The 21,814-nt window shown below is 38.0% G+C and overlaps 1 pseudogene; it reads right to left on the minus strand.

Moving 5' to 3' along the window:
• Positions 1-20,985, minus strand: part of LOC149537835 (calcium-transporting ATPase 1, endoplasmic reticulum-type-like) — a 49,269-nt pseudogene extending 28,284 nt beyond the window's left edge.
• Between the last annotated feature and the right edge of the window lie 829 nt (positions 20,986-21,814).

The following is a 21,814-nucleotide window of genomic DNA, read 5'->3' on the forward strand; positions in this document are numbered from 1 at the left end:
CAGAAAAAGCTTAGAGAAGAAAACAAGAAAGAAAATCAAGTTCTTGAAGACATAAAGAGCATATTTATTGATGTTCTGAGTATTGAGGTTAATGGAAAATAACTTATTATGTACCGGTTAGTAGAATTTGTTCATAAATTCAATGAAGACTTGAAAGGATAGGAGAAACTACTTTAAATTAGAGCTGAAAGAAAGTTTGAGAATAGAGTTTTGGAACAAGTTGCACAAAGAATTGCTATAGATCAAGTAGAATTATCTACTATTCTTATTTCACTAGAAGCCTCTATGAATAATTTTGTTTCATTATTTGTCAAGTGATATATCTATCTTTACAAAGTAAATCAAGGAGAAATTGTCCAAGATAGATGAAGAATTGAAGGTAAGTGCACACTAGCTATCACTTGACCCAAGTCATAGTTACACATATTACACAAAGATCTGATATCTAACAAATCTACAAGTAGAATTATTGTAGGAAGAAGCTAGGATTAGGGCCACATTTGAAAAAATATAGGGAATGATTCTTCCAATATGGATGCATTGGAGAAACACATTGCACATGCAAAGACACTCATCCATGATAACTTCTCTATAGCTGATCACATGGTGGAATTATCAACAGAAGTTCAAATTGCATTGCATGTAAGTAAGGTACTATAGGAGAGTTGTGACAAGAAAATGGTACTTATTCTAAAGGTGCATTTTGATTTCTTATCATGTTTTGGTATTAACATATAGATATTATGCACCTTTGGCATTTATGTCAAAAAGGGGGAGTAGTAATATGGAAAGAGGGAAAATATATTGTAAATGAGGAGAAGCATATTATACTCCATGTGTATGTATATAGGATATATATATATATATGGGGGAGTAGTATAATATCATAAAAATAGAGTATATTATCGAGCTATAGCTTTAGGAAGTCAAATTGAGTTGGAGACACAAAATAATGATAAAGGAAGTTTTTTTTGACTTATAGTTTTGAAGTTCATATTTTTGGTTTGATAAGTGTTATTGTCACTAATGCCAAAGAGGGAGATTGTTGACATTAAGGTAAATTTGTCTATCAATGACTCAACACTTAGTCAAATGGTTACATTACTACCAAGACTATTAGTCAGTTTATAGTGTTAACCAAGTTATTTAGTTGTTCTCAAGCCAAGCAATCATAATTAAGTGTCTACCGAGCACCTGAGTTAGTTTAAAATGTTTCCCAAGCTACACAATTTTTATCGAGCTTCATAAACAATGTAGAGTGCAAACTGAGCATAGCAGAGGCTACCAAGCTATTTAGTGGAAGAGTAGAAGATCATAGTGTTAACTAATCTATGGTATGTTAACTAAGTTATACTATGTCTACTAAGCTTGTAGTATTAATATTGTGAATCTAGTCTTGATTGAGTCATGCAGTGTTAACCAAGTGATTCAACAAGTACCAAGTTTCTCAGTGTTCACCAAGTCACACAATGCTAATCGAGTTTGAGCTACTTGGAAGTGATTAGTATGGACCATGCTTCAAGTTGAACCGAGTACCAAATATTGTAAAGCATTGATAGTATTTTCTATGTATCATAACATCATTGATTTTGTCTTCAAAACCCAAGTTACAATAGTTGGGCCAACTTTATGAATTATGATGAAATTGGTATTATAGTTGAATCCAATAAGTTGTGATTTGGATTGTTATATATGTAATACATTGTATCATATCCAAGTAATAATGTGAAGAGACATATGATGAGTAGGAGTGTGAATCGAAGAAGGCTACAAGCAATATAAGGGACAGCAGAGATTTATTTATCACAATTAGGTGATCATTGTAATACAATGAATCTCAACCATAAAACTAGAGTTGCAAATCAAAGATCAGCCACTAGTTCATCCTAATAGGTGTATTAGCTAAATCCTTTAACAAGGTAGACTTAACAGGATTTTGTTAGATCTCTTAATTGAGTGCATACTTCATTGTATGTCTATAAATCCTTTAACAAGGTGGACCTCACAGTCCTTATTGCTCCTAACAAGGTAGATCACTAGTAGTGGTCATTTGTAAGCCTTAATAGGTTAAATTTATATTGCAGTACTAAAGCTTGTGGGTATCATCCCCACCCTAGATTTACTTTCTATTTGGAAGGTTCTAGGTCATCGTATCTTATGTCAAATTTTTATGAATATTTTAAATGCTTTTATTCTTTAATGCTTGCAATTAGATTAGAATATTATATGAAGGATTAATTGGTAAAGTAAGATAAAGTTTTATTGGTTCTTGATTCACCCCTTCCCTCTTAATAACCTTTCCTACTTTATATTTCCAATGGTAGGTGCCGAGTGAAGAAATTGTTAGAGTAAATAATTAATTTATTAATTATTTATTCTATTACTTAAGCTTACTTAGGTAAATGCATTTATTTAATATTTTGTATTTAATGCATGTAGTGGTTAGTTGTTGACAACATGGGAGTTTGTTCCCCTCTAGAATGTTCCACCTTTTGTGGATATGTGTTGAGTTTTCATCCTTATCTTCTACCACCTTCCAGCTTGTTCTACAAGCTTCCATGAGCTCTCTCATTATATAAAATAAGGCATTGTGCATACTGTAAATACATTTTCTCTTGTGTTTGCACATATTGTCTCTCATGTCTGTTTAGGGTTTTTCCCTTGCTCCATGCTCTTCCTCTCCTTGGCTTCTCTTTGACAGGTTCTCACATGCAGGTGATCTTGGGCATCTTTAGAGTTGGCTTTCATCAACTCCGACATGGTATCTGTCATGTCCCCTTTTCAAATAATTTTAAAAAAAGAAAATCTTTGCTAAGGCAGGCAGGCCCAAGAAAGTGAAGTTTCGGAAAAAGGGAGTTAATCTTTGGAAACCGTTGGACTAATAAATGATAATTATTATTAAAATATGTTTCATTAACCTCTCTTGGACGTTAGTTACAGTTATGCCCTTTTTAAAGAGGTTTGGAGGCATTTTGGGGGGATTCCAGACTTGATTTTCGCTCATTCTTTGTTATTCTTCAGAGGCTGCCAAACCTGTGGAGAAGGAGACCCAAGAACGGGAGTTTGCAGGTTTCCAGGGAGACCCAAGAACGGGAGTTTGCAGGTTTCTAGGAAGGCTAAGGATGGGAGTTTGAAGCCATTCCATGTGCATGCTCATACAGAGTTTGCCTTTGTGCTGAACAGTGCAGATTTGTGAGTTTCCGGGTGTATTTTTTGTAAGAGTTTGGTGTTTCCGGTTGAGTATTTCATATCAGTTTTGGTTGCTGCTGTATTTTAGACTTTAAGCTATTAAAATAGATCTGAATATATATATTGGGACGTGATTAAACTTCTGAGATAGATTATTAGTGTTCTTGTGGTGTTTCCGGGCATATTTTGTGCTATTTCGGGAGCCCGATGAGCATAGTTTTGGTCCTACATTTTTGAGCTGTTGTGTAAAGGCTATACGGATCTGGAAATGTCAATTTGTAGGCTGTTATGCTGCTGAAAGTTCTATAAAAATTTCCATTTTCAGATTTATTAGTAATTGGTGAAGTTGTGAAGCTTTTGGCACAATTTCTGGCATACCCGATTTGGGGTTTCTTGAGGAATTTGGTGGATCTTTGGGATATTAGCTATTTGATTTTAAACATCTGATTAGAGGTTGAAAATATTATGAAAAATCAGAAAAGGGACATTTCAGTATCAGAGCCTTCCTGTTGCTGCTTCGTTGAAGGTTTTTTGAAGCTGTGATTTGAAGTCACAAACCTTAGTTTGTTTGTGCATTTTTTCTTCAAATCAAGGGATCAGCAAATTTTTAGAGCACATTGGGGCCAAACAGACACCATCATTGGATCCGGAAGGCCATTTGCAATTAGGATTCATATAAAACTTTTTAATTTTGAAGACAAAGCTCTGGGAGGAAAAAAAATTTTGTTGTAGGTCATTTCCGTACGGATCGTATGGATTTCTGAGCGAAATTATAAAAAAAAAAAAAAAAGGTTTTTTGGCACTGCCGTCGGGCGGCCACCCAGCGACCGTCATCACACCACCACAGCCCCGCCAGCAACGGTCGTGCCACCGTATTAGAGCCACCATTGGCGGGCCACCCATCGGTCGCCGCGGCTGGGCTGTGCCCCCCTCTACACCAGCGACCTCAGCCTCCAGCTCCGCTCCACCGGCACTGCTCTCCTCCACCACTACCCATTGTTGTGTCAACAAACAACCTGCTCACTCTGCATTTTTTTGCATAGTCAGCACCAATCTGTGACTCACACATGGCACAGGTGCCACGTGGCACTTTGCCACATGGCCCCTGCCACATCAACCAACCACCACGTGTCATCCACGTGGCCTCTTTTTTTGCCATGATGTCTAATAGGCTGTCAAAAAAAAATTTGTCAAATGCTGATGTTAGCATGACATCAGCACTACATCATCATCCTTCTTGCACCTCTCCTTCAGGTTCTATTTTGGACCTATCTTTGGTTTTTTGGCCATAACTTGAGCATACAGAGGTATTTTTTTGACCTGAAAGAAGCACCAGAAAGTTAGTTCTGAGATAGAGACATTGGTGTAGGTATTTTTAGGTTTTGATGCTTTTTTATTACCCTTTTTTTTTGTTGAAGTCCAAAGTTCTATTTTTGACTCCGGCAAACATATCTTTTGCGTCCCATGCCCATTTTTTAAAAAATTTATATTTTTAGAAAGCTGGTTTTGTTATATTTTCAAAAATGTGGTCATTTTTCTTAGTTTTTTGCCCATGCTCTTTCTATCATAGTTTTGGCATTTTTGCTATATGGTGGATATTTTGAGTGTTTTAGGCCCGAGGATCATTTTCCTGGCATGGTTTCATTTGTTTTAGGTTGTACTTTGTTTTGTTGTAGCTTGTTTTTAGTTTTAATCATTGTATCTATCATTTTGAAGAACTTTTATCTATCGCACTGAGATAAAGTGCCACTTGTGCATTCCGGAGATTATGAACATTGTTTTTGAGTCAGTTGTAGATGCACTATTTTTATAAAGCACCATGGGGGGGATAGTTGTTTGTTGTTTTAGGCATTCTCCCTTTGTCAAGTGAGTGTCCCTTCCACAACATTAGCCCCATGCAAAGTTAGTTTGACCGTGTCTTTATAGGTGTCTATACCTCTTTCCCTCTCTCGTCATTCTTGGTTTGTCTGCAGGAGACTTTGGCCCATCTTCTTAGTTGCTTGTCATCACAACCTGTCTGCATTAAGGGAGGGTTATGTTGTTGTTCTAATGCATCCTTGGTTTGATGGTTTGATAGTGTGAACTATGTATTCAGTGGTTGATCCTATATACAAGGCGATTGTAGTGGCTGGCTACCTATGCATTTTGGTTAGATGGATCATCTACCATATAGACATGCTTGGTTCATGCCTTCTTCTTCCATGGAGGTTTTTCAAATTAGCAATTTGGAAGATTTATGACTTCTTCATGCTTCAGTGATGCTCTTCATGATCACTCATTGTTCCTATTTTAGGGGGCATTTCCCTAGTTGGAAGCTTCTTCATTTCTTCACTAGGTTCTTACCTCTTTTGGGGGAGGGTTTTTCCCACGTGGTTTTCTCTTTTTCCCCGCTTACAAAGGTTGCATTTTATTGCATTGTACTTGGGTACCTAAATGACCTCATTGCTGGGACCCATTCTGCATTTCATTTTAGTTTTGTGAGCTTAAGGAATTTCCCTAAGTTGCACTTAAGGGGGGGTGTTACAGTAAATAATTAATTTATTAATTATTTATTCTATTACTTAAGCTTACCTAGGTAAATGCATTTATTTAATATTTTGTATTTAATGCATGTAGTGGTTAGTTGTTGACAACACGAGAGTTTGTTCCCCTCTAGCATGTTCCACCTTTTGTGGATATGTGTTGAGTTATCATCCTTATCTTCTACCACCTTCCAGCTTGTTCTACAAGCTTCCATGAGCTCTTTATATACAGGCTCTCTCATTATATAACATAAGGCATTGTGCATATTGTAAATACATTTTCTTTTTTGTTTGCACATATTGTCTCTCATGTCCATTTAGGGTTTTTTCCTTGCTCCATGCTCTTCCTCTCCTTGGCTTCTCTTTGACAGGTTCTCACATGCAGGTGATCTTCGGCGTCTTTGGAGTTGGCTTTCATCAACTCCAATAGAAATCTTAGTATGTGTCAAGCATCAAAAGATGGCTATAGTGACTAAGAAAAACTTACTCAATGTTGAGCAACCCAGTGTTGACTAAGCATTAGAAGACAATGTTTACCAAGTAAACATCATGTTATTGCTAAGTGACAGTAAAATGAGTTTGATCAAAGATTAGACAATTTTGAGCTGATAAAGTTAATTTCTTGAATTGTGTGAAGTTTTTGGAAGATAAGTATGATGAGTTGGTGGCATAGAATTTAAGATAAACTATCTTGAGACAAATTCAAAGAGGATTATAAAGGAAGTTTCTAGGAGGAACAAAATTGAAAGATGGGAAGATTCAATGAATCTGACCTAACCCTAAAATGGACAATTGTGGTTGAGTAGAAAAAGATCTAAATTCTCTATATAAGGAGATAATATGCTAGAAGAAATTGGTCAAGAGTGTGGACCACAGATAGACAAGAAGTCTAGGGTGTTTCTTCATTTGTTGGCCAAATGAAAGAGTTTGTAGCTGGCATACTAAGTAAGAATTCTCAAGGAGGTAAAGGCTAAAGGGTGAACAAGTTATTAGAGATGAAAAGGATGAATTCCAAGCATAATGGAGGACTAAGCAAGTGATCTATAATTTTCAAGTGAATTTTTTTTACTAGATCAAGTCCTGCTATTACTTTCTAACAGTTGTATCAGTCTAGATAAATCCTTTGGACTAAGGTTGACCTAACAATCATAAGTAATCCTTTAATAAGGTGACATTCTAACAGAATGTTCTAAAGTCTTCTACAAGGCTCACTCCTAATAGGATGATTGAAATCCTTTAATCAAGGTCACATTTAATAGTATACATTATAATCTTTAATAGGGTTGGATCCTCATAAGGCTCACTTTAGAAGAGTAAAAATTGGTAGCATGTTATTGGTGGTTTTTCCTGAATTGCATTTCCATGTAAAATTCTTGTGTCAAAATGTGTGATTGATTTTTTGGTCTTTCATGTTTACATTTTTGCAAAGTTATTTTGACCTAGGATAACTGTTGGCATTAAGTTATATCTATCATTAGTGACAACACTTATTCAACTCTGTATGTTTATCAAGTTCATCACTCAATCTCTAGTGTTTTTTGAGCAATCCAGTGATAACTAGGTTTCACAATTCATACCGAGCATTCTAGAAGTTACTGAGTGAAAATAGATAGTGTGTAGTCCAACAGTTATTGTAATACCTCAAAATTGGCTCATTGCCATGATACCAATTCTAGTCTATTCCTGATCAATCTTAAGTCCTATGTCACTAGGAAAATTTTTATTCTGCTACTCGCTACTTGACTTAATTGTCAGATGCAGAAAACCCTAATCTGCATTCATCAGGGTTATTATTTAATTCCTATAGTATTTACTCATATTAGTCACATTAAACCTATTGATTAATATTTAATTTAATTATTAAGTATTTATACTTGAATTAAATTAAATTATATCCTAAGGCTAATGTACTATGGAATTAAATTTATTTAATTTAATAAATATGCCTATTTTAATTAATTAAACAAGATTATTTAATTAAATGGATAACTTACTTCTAATTAATTAAATAAAGTTATTTAATTAAATGGGAAGTCATTTCTAATTAATTAAATGAAGTTATTTAATTAAATAAGAAAAGTACCTCTAATTAATTAAATAGAATTTTTTAATTAAATGAAAAAGGTAATTATGAGAGCATATCTCATTTTATTAAATTAAATATCTCTCCAAAATCTCTCTTCAGTTCAAAAAGGAATTTCCTAGTTCACTGTTGATCAAATTAGAAGTGACCCAGATCACTTGCTTTTACACTGAAGTCTATTTGAGTTGACTGACTCTTACACTCAGATCTGAGCCAGTTAACTCCCTTTGATTTGGGAATCTTCCTTTATGGCTGAACTTCATCTTCAATCTTGACAGTTGATTGAAATCGATCTCAATCATTGATGGATTCCAGGAAAGTCTATTTAAGAGACCCTCATTTTCTCATTACAGAGGTTGAAAATTGAATAGTATTAAATTGCTATCAAATTGAGTACTCATCTTATTCCACATTGCTATTATTTTAGATTCTCATCTAGCTTAATAATGCATACATTTAGCTTAATGTCTTTTATTTCTTAGATTAACTGCTTGCGTTTCATCTAGATTATTTGCATATCATATAGCTTAATTACATTCAAATCCTTCATCCTTAGAAGGTCTAGTTGCCTACACCTCAAATCTAAAGACATTAATTAGGCAAATCCTTTTAGATAGAAGGTGACAGGTCACTTTGTCGGACCTCTTGGATAAACAACTCAATGTTTATTCCAGGATGATTTCGCAAGTAATTACTATGTCGAAGTGTCTGTGAGGTTCAGAGGCCCACAATTCACAAGTACATTTCTAGCGCCCATTGTGGGGTAGAGAAAATAAAAAATTTTGGCCTCTTTCTGCATTTTTAAAATAATTTTTGTGTTTCTTGTCCGTACTGTTCTACACAGATTCAAGAATCTTCGCATGAAATTGTTCATTTTCGTGTGAGGATCCAAAATCTTCGTGTGAATATTCTTTGTGGGTCACGCGAGAAAGTGCCTGAGAGCACAAAACTTCACGCAGGCCATGAAACAATTTTGTGCGAGCCTAAAATAAATTCACGCAGCTCTGTAAGAGATCTCGCGTGAAATCTTGTGACAGTAGTTTCAATTTTAAGCATTATTTTTTGATCTTCAGGTTGTTTGATTTCACTAACATGCTTGTCTTGATATGTTTCTTTTGATTTCTTGCAGCTTAACCATTGTTTACAAGATGTATTGCCAAAGATTCCTTTTAAAACCCACTTGAAAATAGACTGATGGTTTGCTTGCAGGACACTGTCAAAGACATGCTTGTCAAAGATCAATATTTTCAAACCCACAAAACAATGTGTGTCTTCCTTTTCTGTTTTCAAAACTAGTCTAATTAAGAGCTTGTGAACTTCCTAGGGTGCAAGATGGGAGAATAGGGGAATATGCTCTTCACTTCTTGGAAGTCATGACCAAGAGTGAATAAGAAACCTAGATGCTTTTGAAAGATGGCATTCTAAAGAAGGCTAGTAGCTTGGTGGTTCTCCAACGCTTATTCTCTTCTATGATAAGACAATGATTTTCTTTTAGGGAATCAAAATATTTAAGGAAGAATGAGTTTGGATTGATTAAGCCAAGTCAGTAATTAACTTGTCTTGCATGTTTGGGCAAGGAAATAAGGAAGAGGTTATGCTCTTTCCCCTTGAGGGAAATCAAAAACTTGAACCCTTAGATCTAAACCACCAGTCTGTGTCAATCCTTTAGAAGGCCTACCAGAGTGATCCAATCTCTGGGAATGACCCAAGTGAGCACACTCCTTTCATCGAAGATTCCAACTGACTATAATCAAGATGCTTTGTAGAGTGAAAGACTCCAAAGCCAGATTAATTTCTTCCCCTTAATTCTTGATATCGCATATCAAGGGGAAGCTCTGTCTGTGCACTGGTCGGTGCCGGCCCCTGGCTTGTTAAGCAAGTAGTGTGCACTTTCAGATGTTGGTGTGGGCTTTTGGCCTCAACTTCACTTGCAGAGCCACTGAGGATTAATTCAAACGGAAGCCAAGTAAAAACCTCTTAGTTAGAAGCCACACAGTTCACCTCCGAAAGGAGGCATAATCTTTGTGCAAGGAGGGGGAAGAATCTCTCCTGTAGAACTCACCATAGGCATGCTACTAGACATTTGAAGGTGGTATACACACTCGTCCCCTGCCACAAGGGTGCTCATTCAATGTATACTATTGAGTCCTTTGAATATACCAAAAACACGAGTGCCCTCTAGGGGGTGACATAGCTATGTGAGGTACACACATGCACATAAGATGTGGGACAAAGGTTTTTCCTTCTCTACCATTTTTTTTAATAGGGATAAAGCATGTCTATTATCGAGTCATCAACAAAGTTCAAACCATTTTATCCCAAACAAAAGTCAAGACTCCCCTATCCTGTCGAGTTGCCTTATCCTCAGTAGGACTATTTTCAACTACTACTTGCTTCCCATTGTCTTCTTTGAACACTTTTCCTGAATTGAAAACTTGAAACTTTGTCCAAACATCTTGTGAGGTCAATCTCGTTGTCTATCCAATTGAACTTGTCTCAAAAACCTGCCCAATCTATCCAAAAAGTCCAGAAACCTTGTCAAAATTAGTTGATGTTGTAAAACTGGTCTGCTTTCTCATGCGAAATCATTTGGGTCTCATGCTAAATCATTCAATCCTCATGTGAAATCATTTTATTCTCATGCAAAATTAAAATTTTTTCATGAGTCTTTGTGCGACCCTGTAAACTTTCTCATGCAAAATTAAAACATTGTCATTAACCTTCGCATGATCTAGGAAACTTCTTCGTGCGGCCTGTAAAAGTTTATTGCGTGAGACTTTGTGTCATCATTATCAATTTGGGTTTTTTTTAGCTATCTGCAGCCTTTTATCACTCTTTGTCTACAAACAGTCCTAAAACAGTGACACCTCTCTTAGCTGAAGACTTGTGTCTTGTACTTTGACTGGTCTCATCTCTTAAGTTACCTTTTGTCTTCATTTCTTAATGCTTGTCACACTTTGTGTCACATTGGTCATAATCTCTAGCTGTTCTAGCCTTTAAATCATACCATTTGTGTTAGTGTATAGCATTCTTGCTATTATCTTGTCCTTTTTGAGACTCAGTCTTAGTGTAGTCCTTGTCTAGGTTCTAGCTTCTTGTCCTCGTCTATGATTGTCGCAACCAGAAGCGGCAACATGTTTTATCCTTATAACCTTAGATGTGGTTGTGCCAGGCATCATAATCAAGGCAGAGGTCACTTACCTTTCATTACACAATCTATATCTAGTTCGGCTAGTGAGGCATCTTCACGATCCCCCTCACCTGCCAGGTCACCTCGAACTCAGCAAACATTTTCCATAAACCTGCAACAAGTTAGGAATCCTTTGTACCAAGAGGATACTGAGACAGGAAGAGGTCTTGCATTACCAAACATGATGTTTGATCCTTTTTTCAGAGGACCTTTTGAAACATGACACACTAAAACTAAACACATTCCTATAATGACTAATCGTGAACCTGAACATAGTAGTCATAGTCGACATCAAGAACCACCTAAGAATGACAAAGAGAAAAAGAAAGACTATGACACCGATGAGGAATAGGAAGAGGTGGAAATACTCCCTAAACACATAGCAAAATTTCAAAGAGACAAAAACTTCCAAAAGGTCATGGGAATCCGACTCAATGAAGAGAAAGAAAAGTAGTTTCTCAAACTTGCCCAAGAGGGAGCAAAGTTACCTTCTCATTTCAATGTGGAAACCATTATCATGCCTAAAGAAGAAACTGAGACTTCAAAACTCCAAAAACAATTGAAAATTATGCAAGACCAATTGGCTCAAATGACGCATGAGAAAGAGAAACCCATAAAGACATACATATTGGATGCTCTTTGTTCATTTCCATTTGACAAAAGCATAAACATGCCACCTTTCCCACGAGGCATAGAGCTACCCAAATATGATAAGTACTTTGGAACTACTAATCCCCAAGATCACTTGCACGAATTTGGTGCTTTGTCTATGGAGTTTATACATGATCAAACCTACCTCGTGCACTTATTCCCTAGAAGCCTAGGTGGTCAGGCTTTGGAGTGGTTCTCACATTTACCTCCTGGTATCAAGACATTTGACAAAATTGCCAATCTCTTTGTTCAACAATATTCTCATAACATTCAACATCCTGTCAATATTCAAGATCTATGCAACCTTAAACAAAAAGTTGGTGAGCCTTTTCTCACATTCCTCCAACGGTGGAGACAACTATACACTAAGTATTCTCACAAAATTCTAGAAATAGAGAAGCTTGACATTTTTACTGATAACCTCCTACCTGATTTCGGATACAAAGTCCAAATTCTAGGTCCACATACCTTTGAAGACATGATTACACAGGCTATCCATATCAAGGAATTTATGGTCAAGAAAGGTGAACTCACTCTTCAGAGAGACGTAAAAAAGGTTCCACTTCCAATAGGGATAAAACCAAAAATGTCAACAAGAACCAAGAAATTGTACATGATGGAGTTGTTGACAATGTCACACCCAAAATTTCTAAAGCTGCATTTAATCTCATAGATGGCCTCAAAGAGGCCAAAAATGCTGAGAAACCTCCTCCTAACAATAAGACATCTGGGAACAAACTGAGAAACTCTTGGACAACACGCCCCAAGCAGGAATACATGCCTTTGGGAGAACCCTTGGATGTGGTTTAAAAAATATTGCTACAACACAAGCTTATTTCACCAATGGATAACCCTCATCGATATGATCCACAACCACGTCCACCATGGTGGAATGAGACCTCATTCTGTGAGTATCACCAAAACAAGGGACACAAAACTATCAACTATATATAGTTGCACCATAAAGTCTAAGACATGATTGATGCTGGTGATCTTTTGGTAGATGGAAATAACAAAAACTCAGACCATAAGGCGTTCAAAGAACCTTTCCCGACTTATGAAAAAGGAGAGACTTCAAAGCCAAAACCCTACAACAAGGTCAATTATACCTATTCCAATGATGACAATGTCATTCATATGGTTGAACCTGTGGATTCTGAATATTGCAACATTATTACTATTAAGGGCAAGCAAGATAATGACAAACCTAAGACACTATTTGTCTTGAGGGGCCCTACTTCCAATGCAATGATTAATGCACATTTGCAACACTGTGCTAACACTATTACTCACTCTCGTGCCAAGTTGGTGCTCAAAGGCCCTACGCCTCCTACTTCAAATCCTAAACAACACAAAGACAAAGCCCTTGATGGTCCATCCGATAAAGGTGCAAAACCCACAACGAACTTGATTACAACCAGTTATAGTGTTCTCGATCAGCTAAAATGAACTAATGCTCAGATTTCCATCTTTGAGCTACTTAAAATCTTGCCTGCTCACAGGCAGATTCTGGACAAAGCCCTCACTGAGGCAAATGTTCCTCAAGATCTTGATCTTGAGCGATTTCAATCCATGGTAGGTCACCTGACCTGACCTTATCTTATGACCTTCTCTGAGGAAGATGACAACTCGTTGAATCACCCACACAATCAGCCTCTACACATTGAGGTTATGATCCACCAGACACGTGTTTGTTAAGTACTCATTGATAATGGCACTACCCTAAATATTGTCTCTTCTACTCTTCTTAGATAATTGAATTATTCTGAGGACTCTATCTATCCTCGATGAAAGATCACTATCAAAGTGTATGATGAAGTGGAATGAAAGTCTCTAGGCCTTGTGGTTTTACCCATTCGTGTCAGTCCTATAGAGAGGGATGTCACCTATCAGGTGCTTGAATTCCCTTGGCTTACAACATTTTGTTGGGATAGCCATGGATACATGAGATGCGTGTTGTGCCATCCACATACCACCAATGCATCAAGTTCCCATTTCATGGCTCTAAAGTTACTATCCCTGCCACTACTAGCTACATCTGCAATATGCTTAAAGCTGCTAAAACTTTCATCCCTGCTAACCGTGAGTCCACTAATTATCATGACGATAAGCTGAAACAAATTGAGAAATCATTCAAATTGAAAGAAACTGGCAAGGGAGAGTATCACATTGAACCAGTGCTATCATTGACATCTCTCCCAATGTCTCCTCGAAATTATAAGAGACCCTCAAAGGCAAAGAAGCCATTTGTGCTGACACCTTAGGCCAAGTATAATGGCACTTTTTTCAAGGCTACAGTTCCCTTAGAAGATGAAAGAAAAAATAGAGCCATTGTTGCATGGCTTTACAAAGAAGAGGCTCTAGTGGACCTAACAGAACAAGCTCAAGAAATTACTCCTAAGAAATATGGGCCTGGCCTTTGGCTTATGAAGCATTTTGGTTACAAGGGAACTGGCCCTATTGGCTGTAATAACAATGGCCTAATCGATCCTATCAAAGCAAAAGCTCGAAGCAACAGTGATACAACTAGCCTAGGATTTAAGAAGGTCCCTTTCCATTTGGGATCAAACAAATTCATACCCATACCTGAGATTTCATCTAAAAATGAGTCACAATCTGAGTTAGGTACTCAAGAGGAAGAATCTGATGATGAGGATTCCTACCCTCATCCTATTCCTTATGATCTCACTAAATTCTTTGCTAAGCCAAATGACTTTGTGCCACATATTAGCACTATGGATGATACTAGTGATTCTTCTAAGGACAATACTGAGAAACTCAAATATCATTCAGAAAAGGGAGAATCTAGTCAGTCATGCTACATTGAGTATTTGTGTAAGAACCCAAAGGTTGAAGGAGAGTATGTCCCTATCACTGTTGGGGAGTTCTATAGTCTCTGACCATGTAGCACCGATTCTCATGAATATGAATTTGACTCTCTTTTAGAAACTACTAATGATAAAGACATTGACCAAGTACATGTCTATGAAAACCAAATTGAGGTGGGTGAAACGTCTATGGTTAGGTCATGGGGGTCTAATCCAACTAGTGTCCTAGAGTCGTCAATTCCTGACGTTAGTATTTTGAGGCGTTTGAACACACCTATGGATGAGGTCACCAGAGGTCTTGAATTGTTGTTCCATGTACTTAATGACTATACTATGAACATAATTGAACCAGCCACTACTCTCTCACTCACACATCCCGAGCTTATAGACTGGAACCCCAATACATCTAGCAAAGTCCCCACATTCCAGAATGACTATGCTCTCTCCTGTTACCTAAATGCTATCGAACCCATAACGTATTCCACTAATGAGCAAAGCATCAACATGACTAAGGCTGACATCAAATATCTTAGTCACACAATTAAAAAAAAATGCAAGAGGTCCGATGGTGAAAACCACATTGTGGCAGTGGCGGACCCAAAAAAAGTAAAAACAAAAGACGTATCCAAGGGTGAAAACCTCTCTAAGGCACCCATGGATGAGATATTTGATGTCCTTCCCAGTCACTTCCAGGAGAGATCATCAGTGTTAATAGAGCCGACATAGCCAATTAATCTAGGCACAGAAGAACATCCTCATCTGATACATCTAGCACAGTCATTGTCACCTAAAGAGAAGGAATAATTCATTTCTTTTTTCAAAGAAAAGAAGATAAATTTTTCTTGGACATACTTTGACATGCCAGGATTGGATCCTGATCTTTTCATGCATCATTTTTCCATAGCACCAGGCATCAAACCAGTTAAATAGAAGCCTCAAAAAATGCACCCTCATGTTGCATTTCTCGTCAAAGCAGAATTGGAAAAACTTCTAAAAGCTAGTTTTATTCATGCAATTGATTATGCTGAATGGATATCCAATATTGTTTCAGTTTCCAAGCATGATAAATCTATCAGGGTTTGTACAGAGTTTCGTGATCTTAACTTGGCATTTCCTAAAGATGACTTTTCGCTGCCTAATATTGATATGATTGTAGACATGAGGGCTGGCTATGAGATGTACTCACTTATGGATGGTTTTTTTGGATACAATCAGATAAAAATTGCACTAGAAGACCAGGAGAAAATGGCTTTCACATGTGCATGGGGAACCTTTTGTTGGAATGTGGTGCCATTTGGTTTAAAGAATGCTGGTGCTACATATCAGCGGGTTGTTATTAAAATTTTCTATGACATGATGCATAGAACCATGGAGGACTATGTCGATGATACCTTGGTCAAAAGCGCTAAACGCAATGCTCATCTGCAAGATTTGGGACCCATCCTAGATCGTATGGAAAAATTTAGTCTTCAGCTCAATCCTAAGAAATGTGCATTTGGTGTCACATCAGGAAAGTTGCTTGGATACATTATTTCTGTAAAAGGAATTAAAGTAGATCCGGAGAAAGTACAAGTGATAATGGACATGCCACCACCTCAAAACATCAGTCAGATGAAAGGACTACAGGGAAGGCTTCAATCTATTTGCAAATTTATTTCACAATTGGCAGATAGATCACAACCCTTCACAAAGACCTTACATAAGGGTGTGAAATTCAATTGGAGCCAGGATTGTGAGCAAAGCTTAACACAGATCAAAAAATATCTTGTCAATCCTCCAATTCTTATGCCTCCTATTCATGGGAAGCCTTTTCTTTTGTACATTTCAGCCACAGAAACATCTTTGGGAATCCTGTTGGCTCAAGAAGATAAAGACAACAAAGAAAGAGCTATTTGAGTTGAAAATTGATTTCTTATGAGAAGAACTATAGCATTATTGAGAAAGCTTTCTTGGTAGTTGTCTTTGCTTCCTAGAAGTTGAGACAGTACATGCTTTCCCACACTACATGGCTTGTGGCTAAAATAGATCCACTAAAGTACTTGCTCAGTAAGACAACTCTCATAGGAAGATTGGCTAAAGGGGTCATGATACTTAGTGAGTTTGACATCCAATATGTTGAATGCAAGGCTATAAAGGGATAGGCAATTGTAGACCAGTTGGCCGAGGCACCCATACAGAGTCTTCTACCAATGAAAATTGATTTCCTAGATGAGTCAATTCTAACACTCACGCACCATACATGGGTTATGTTCTTCAATGGGTCCTTCACGCAACAAGGATCAGGTGTTGGATTACTCTTTATTACACCATAGAGATACTCATTGCCCAAAGCATACAAGATTCTATTTCCTTGTACAAATAACATTGCTGAATATGAGGCTTTGATCAATGGCATGAAAATTGTAGCTGAATGGAGAGTGGATCAGTTAGACATCTTTGGTGACTCTCAACTTGTTATCAACCAAGTAAATGATGTGTATCAAACAAAGGATGACAAACTAATTCCTTACAAGCGCAGGGTTGATGATTTGAAGAAGTATTTTACACACATCACCTTCCAGCAAGTTCCACAAGCATATAATAAAGCGGCTGATGCCATGGTCACCCTAGCCTCTCTGCTACAAATGCCTAAAAAATGATCTCCAACATGAGTTCTTGGTGGAAGCGTTACACTACCCAGCTTATGATACCCCTGATTCCAGGATGATCTGTTCTATTATAGGACAAGAATCATCCCACTACCATCACATCTATTCCTACCTTCATAATCAAACCATTCTGAAAGGTCTAACCCAGAATGAGAAATGTTACCTAATTCGTAATGCTTCACATAATGTCATTATTACTGATGATTTGTATAGGAGAGGTCTCGATAGAACACTCCTTAGGTGTTAAGAACCCGATGAGTCCAAATGCCCACTAATTGACACTCATGAGGGCATTTGCGAATCTCATTCCAATGGCCTGACACTAGCTCAAAAACTCCTTTGTGTTGGTTACTACTGGCCTAAAATGGAGCAAGAAGCTATCAAGTATGCTAGGTCCTACAAGTAGTGTTAGCTACATGGGAAACTCATTCACGCTCCAACCAGAGAGTTGATTCCCTCTACTACAACATGGCCATTTCAACAATGGGCCTTTGACTTGGTGGGGTAGATTCACCCAACCTCTTCTAATGGACATAAGTTCATCATCACAGCTACATATTATTTCACAAAATGGGTAGAGGTGGTCCCTCTCACAGTTGCTGATGGAAAAATTGTAGCACTTTTTATCACAAACTACATCATCTGTAGATATGGTGTACCATCCTCAATCATTACTGACAATGGAGGATAGTTCAAGAATAAAGACCTCAACAAACTATGTAAGAAATTCAAAATCACAAAACATTGGTCTTCTATTTATTACCCCTAGGGTAATGGCCAGGTTGAGGCATCCAATAAGGAGATCCTCAAAATTCTTCATCTCACAGTCAGCAAATCAGGGGGAGATTGGCATCTCTAGATCAATCCAGCTCTGTGGGCATATAGGACAAGCATTAGAACTCCAACAGGCAGAACTCCCTTTGCATTGGTGTATGGGGCGGATGCTGTGCTTCCAATAGAGGTCAAGATTCCTACCTTGAGAGTCTCTATGAAAGGCCTTATCACTGATGATGACTATAGGATAGCTCAGCTTCAAGAGATTATGTTACTAGATGAACGATGACAAGTGGCATGTGATCATCTGCAAGCATATCAACAACAAATGGCGAGAAGCTACAATCAGAGGGTCAGGCTACGTGACTTCTAGTTTGGTGATCTCATCCTGAGAGAGAACCCCAAGAATCAACAATAGTAAGTACAAAAAGGAAAGTTTGAACCAAACTGGCTCGGTCCATACATCATTACTACAGTATATGGATTTGGCACCTATCAACTTTCCACAACCGAAGGAGAAGTGCTTAAAGAACCTGTCAACACTCTCCACCTAAAGTGGTTTTTCAGTTGATCTAATATCAGCAAGCTATTTGTACATATATATGTCCTAAAAAAAAATTCATAAAAATCAGAAAAAGTCCTGAAAAAATTGTTACCTTGGTGAAAAACTAGCAATAGGCACCTTTGTAACACCAAAAAAATTGAAAAATATCAAAAATACAAAAAAATCAAAAAAGAGAAAAATACAAAAAAATTGAAAAACAAAAAAAAGGTGCCATTGGTGAAAACCTGGAAACAGGCATCATGGTAGCAAGAAAAAAGGAAGATCCTACCAAGAAGGTGAAAACTTGGTAAACAGGCGCCTCTTGTTCCCAATGCTCCATCCTGCAATGCACCTTCAGACTCTCTGTATAGTCAATTTCATGCTTTCACTTTCCTGCTTTTCTTGCTTTCTGCTCATGTATCCATAGATTGAGTCTTGTCACAGCTCAGGGGCATTCCCCCTTAGTGTCACTCTTTTTGAGATTTTCCTCATAGAATCTCCTTCACGATAGTCACCAGTGGTCCTCATTGCGTCTGCCTACTATCGCTAGTGTCACTCTTTTTGATATTCTCCTCATAGAATCTCCTTTACGAAAGTCACCAGTGGTCCTCACTGTGTCTGCCTACTATTGCTAGTGTCACTCTTTTCAAGATTCTCCTCATAGAATCTCTTTTGCAATAGTCACCAATTGTTTCAGCTGTGTCTACCTATTGTTGCTAACGTCATGTCTTTAGATTCCTTTATGGAAAATCTCTCTTGCATTGGTCACCAGTCATTCTGGATGTGTCTATCTACTGTCACTCAGTCCTTCTTAGGTTCTTCATCATGAAGATTCCTCTTTGACCTTAGTCACCAGTCATTCTGACTGCATCTGCCTACTATCGTCACTTTACTAAAGAGATTTCTTTCAAACATGTTCTGGACACTGACTCTTGACATCAATCCAAAAACATTGAACTCAAAAATGATATAATTGTTTGGATATGCTGAGCATGTTCTTTGTTTACTTTATTTTTCTTTATCATATCTCCTCGAGCAACTTGATGATGTCATCTTTGACTAGAGAAGCAATGACTGGGGGTATGATCTTTTTCTTTGCTTTTTGTTTGTGGTTTAGTTCCAATAAGTTGATCTATTCCTATAAAAGGGGTGTCCACTATAAGAACTTCCATCTCGTATTGGATGGCCATGTGTACCTCGAACCCTTTTATACGAATATGCCAATAATGTTGGTTCTTCTCCTTGTTTGTTGGAGTGAACTCTTCATGCTATAATAAATACCGATACTCGTCTTGCTAAGTGAATGTACAGGTCACTATGAGTATATCTAGCACACTTCTGTCTCAGGTTATGAACGCAAGGGTCATTGCAGATGGAATGAATACTAAATACTTAACATAAGAGGGATCTCCTGTGTGTTTGGTGTGCCTGTCATGCAAGCAACATTCAGGTCATCCTAGCATTTATGCTCTGATACTTATGTTAACTTGCTATATTAAAAGGGATAAATGTTTTGGTCATTCTAGCTTCTTGTGCCTCGAATTCTTACATTTAATCCTGACAAACTAATAACGTATGTTATATTCATATTTCCATGATTACAATGTCAGTGGGAATTTTATGACCTATGAACTTTGTTCTATGATTCAATATTGAAGCTTGGTAACCAGACCTAGGGATACATTTCACCTAGTCTTGCATTACATTCTTCACTTGCATAAGCACGTAATTCAATGGTCATTATGTTCCTACCCTTTGTGATGAAAGATTGGGGGCATCTCCACATGTCAGATTTCTTCACGATTGCACAAGCATTTGGTTTGTTGATTCACGCTCCTCAATGGAATACCTATCATTTTCAAGTAAAAAAACATGCAACACTACGTGAGATGCCAGTCCATACATATGCATTCTATCCAAGTACAACATACATCTCATATACATCAAAGTAAAGTAAAAAATAGACAATGACATGTACACAGGAATACTCGACTCAAGATCTCGTATATATATATCAAAAGAATGGATCAGTACAGAAAAAAAAGGGCACCACTCAAGTGTAATTGATCAAAAATGATACATGTGGTGCTGGCACACCAATTGATACATAGCTAGACATCAAAATTATAGTCAAGCACAGAGAATCTAACTCTACCCCATACCCTCACCTCCAGGAGGAGCAGGAGTAGTAGGTGGTAGAGGCGGCAGTGGCATATCTGGTCTGACAGGAGGACGTGCACCTCCAAACTCTCAGGCATATTGAGAAAAGCATTGAACTTGAAGTGTCTCATCAAGTACTGCACTCATATATGTAGCATAATAGTATGCTACTCAATCTGATTGGAAGCAGACCTCATCCTGTACCAACTCTAATCTCTTCTCTGCAGTCTCAGTGCACTCTCTCCATCGATTTGTATCCCACTGTCTCTCTACCAATTGTGCATCTTAGACTGCCACTAAAATTTGTAACTCTCCCAACTATCGAGAGGCCACATGAATCCACTCTCAGTATAGCTGTACCATGTCCTATACCCTAGCTGCAGGCTGATCTGGCATGTCGTTATCAAGCATCTCAGGTGCCTGTCACTGTGGTGGTTCTTGCCATTGTGGTGGTGCATGTGGCTATGGTGGCACCTGCTACTGTGGAACCTCCTGCTAAGGGGCCTGCTCCTCAATCCTTTGTCTTTGCCTCGACTGTGTCCTGTCTCACTAAACCTAGCACCTAGGTCTAATCCCATCTGACATGGGGGAATCTGCATCTACTAAATCCGGTGCCAGGCCCATGACTACTACTATGGCTGACCTACCGACTATGGCTATGCCTGTTGCTACTGGGGTACCTGCCTCTATCCCTACCCTACCATCCCCAGTGGATCTATAAAACATGGGAATGGATGGCTGATAAAAAATGCCTGATATGCAGGCATCATCCTGGCATCTACTACCTCTGGTAGGTAGTCCCACTAAACTATAGCTAGTCCCATCTACTATCTATCATGGATCACCCTAGATCCATCCATGGTGGCCATCCTCGCTCAACATCCTTCTACAACCTGGCATAGGCGCAATACTCAGCAAAAATTTCCAGTGGTCGGCCATACTGCCGCCACACTCATGATATCACAAATCTCTCAATAACTAATGTAGTCCTACCCACTAGAGGTCGAGAACTGAACATCCATGGTAGCTCTCTGGGGGCATCATCCCAATCCTCTGTCTCTCTCCAGGGTCGCCATACAATGGAGACTAGGTCATCAAGATGTGTCTGTCAATGCTCAGTCTTACCCAGGTGGACCTGAGTAATGTGCCCTCTATATCTGCATTTATACAGCTCCATGGGCTCTCTGGCATCCTCAAAAATTGGCCTACACATGGGAAGATTCTC

Source organism: Cupressus sempervirens, chromosome 9, assembly GCF_028749045.1.
Source record: "Cupressus sempervirens isolate cs-2001-9-10 chromosome 9, ASM2874904v1, whole genome shotgun sequence".
Classification (NCBI taxonomy): Eukaryota; Viridiplantae; Streptophyta; class Pinopsida; order Cupressales; family Cupressaceae; genus Cupressus; species Cupressus sempervirens.